Below are 1,945 nucleotides of genomic sequence, written 5' to 3' on the forward strand. Positions count from 1 at the left end.
TTACAAATTCCCTCTTCAGATTCTATTTTGTTACCTAGGCCTATCTCCCCGAGCATAAAGACAACACGAAGCTCTTCCCTTCAGACTTCAATAACAACTTTTCTTTGAAGATGAATAATATTTAAATATTAAATATGAAAGAAAATTAGATTTAGTTCACAACATAGGACGTAATTTCCTTTCTTTTAATTCTATGGGGATATCTAATCATATGGGAACAGAGGAACGTTGATTGTCTTCTTATAAACATTTTGTAAGTTTCATTCAATTTACCCTGAATAATTACAGGGAAATCTCTTAAGCGCCAGTTCACTTTCTTCTTTGCATCTCAGCTATTTGTAGTGTAGAAGCAGCGGATATATATATATATATATATATATATATATATATATATATATATATATATATATATATATATATATATATATATATGTATGTATATATGTATATAGTTTTATATATATATATATATATATATATATATATATATATATATATATATATATATATATATATATATATATATATACATATACATATATATATAAACACTTATACTTCAATGTATTTTTTTTAAATCTAATGGAATTGTCCGTGGGTCATACCCTACATGTCCTCCAAATCGTGTTTAAATTGGTTTAGTAGCTTTTGCGTAGTTTTATTGACAAAAAAAAAATAACTTAACAAAATAATTGTCATTTACTTAACATTGCAAGTATTTTCAAAGAACTGCTACGTACTTGTTCTTTGATGTACTTTATCCAAAATGTTACATGACTACCAACTTTGATCAAATTCGGTACAGTAGTTCTTGTGTAAAGTTGCTCACAAACAAATAAATAAAGAAAGAAACAGACAAGGGTGAATACATACACCTCGCAAAATCTTTGGTTTTGACGAAGGCAATAACTAAGGCAATTAATGATCGTAAATCCTTTACTCATGGAGACAATAAGAGCTTCAAAACTTCATTAAACATTCCGATTAAGTCGATCGTAGTCATAGCGGAGACTCCTAAATCATAATAATGTTTCTTCAAAGCACTTTGCGTCCTTCGGAAATGAGTCATAAAGTCTATGATGAAGCGTGTCTTAACGTGGTGACTCGTTTCAGTGGATTTGATGAAGACTTTCAGTCTATCATTCAACGCGTTTTAATGTTTTACTACTGTTTTTAACCACATCTAGATATAGTGCCGGGAAACAATCCCCCGAAGGAAAGAATCCCCCGAGGAAAAAATTCCACGAAGGAAAAAATTCCCTGAGGAAAAAGTTCTCCGAAGAAAAAATTCCTGGATGAAAAAATTCCCCGAGGAAAAAATCCCTGAAGGAAAAAAAATCCCCGAAGAAAAGAATCCCCTGAAGGAAAAAATTCCCCGAGGGAAAAATCCTCTGAAGGGAAAAATCCCCCGGAGAAAAAATCCCCCGAGGAAAAAATTCTCGAAGGAAAAAATCCCCCGAAGAAAAAAATTCTCTGGAGGAAAAAATTCCCGTGGAGAAAATCCCCCCAGCAATAATCCCTCGGATGAAAAAAAATCCCCCAACACCAAATTTAAATGTATATATACAAGCAAAAGCTTTCAATAAAGAAATTTGTGAAAATTAAGAATACTGAGTGTTTAAAAGAGAAGATTGCGGGAGACTATTGCTAGATATTCTTGGCAGTCGCATTAGATTTATACTACTGTTCCCGAGATATTTTAATCATATTTTTTGTGGTTGATGTACAAATTATGGAAAAGGTCTGTAATTTCTGACTGTTATTTAGATCATCTATTTCATTTTGCACTAATATATAGACAGCTTTGGAAATTACATATGGTGAAGAATTATGAAAGTAGTCTCACATTTTGATCTGGAGATTAAGCAAAAGCAAATACTAACTGGAAGGAGCAATCAGTAGAGCTAGGCAGCTTATTTCTCGAGCCTTTGCTCGACCTTGACCT

This window comes from Palaemon carinicauda, chromosome 6, assembly GCF_036898095.1.
Source record: "Palaemon carinicauda isolate YSFRI2023 chromosome 6, ASM3689809v2, whole genome shotgun sequence".
NCBI classification, from domain to species: Eukaryota; Metazoa; Arthropoda; class Malacostraca; order Decapoda; family Palaemonidae; genus Palaemon; species Palaemon carinicauda.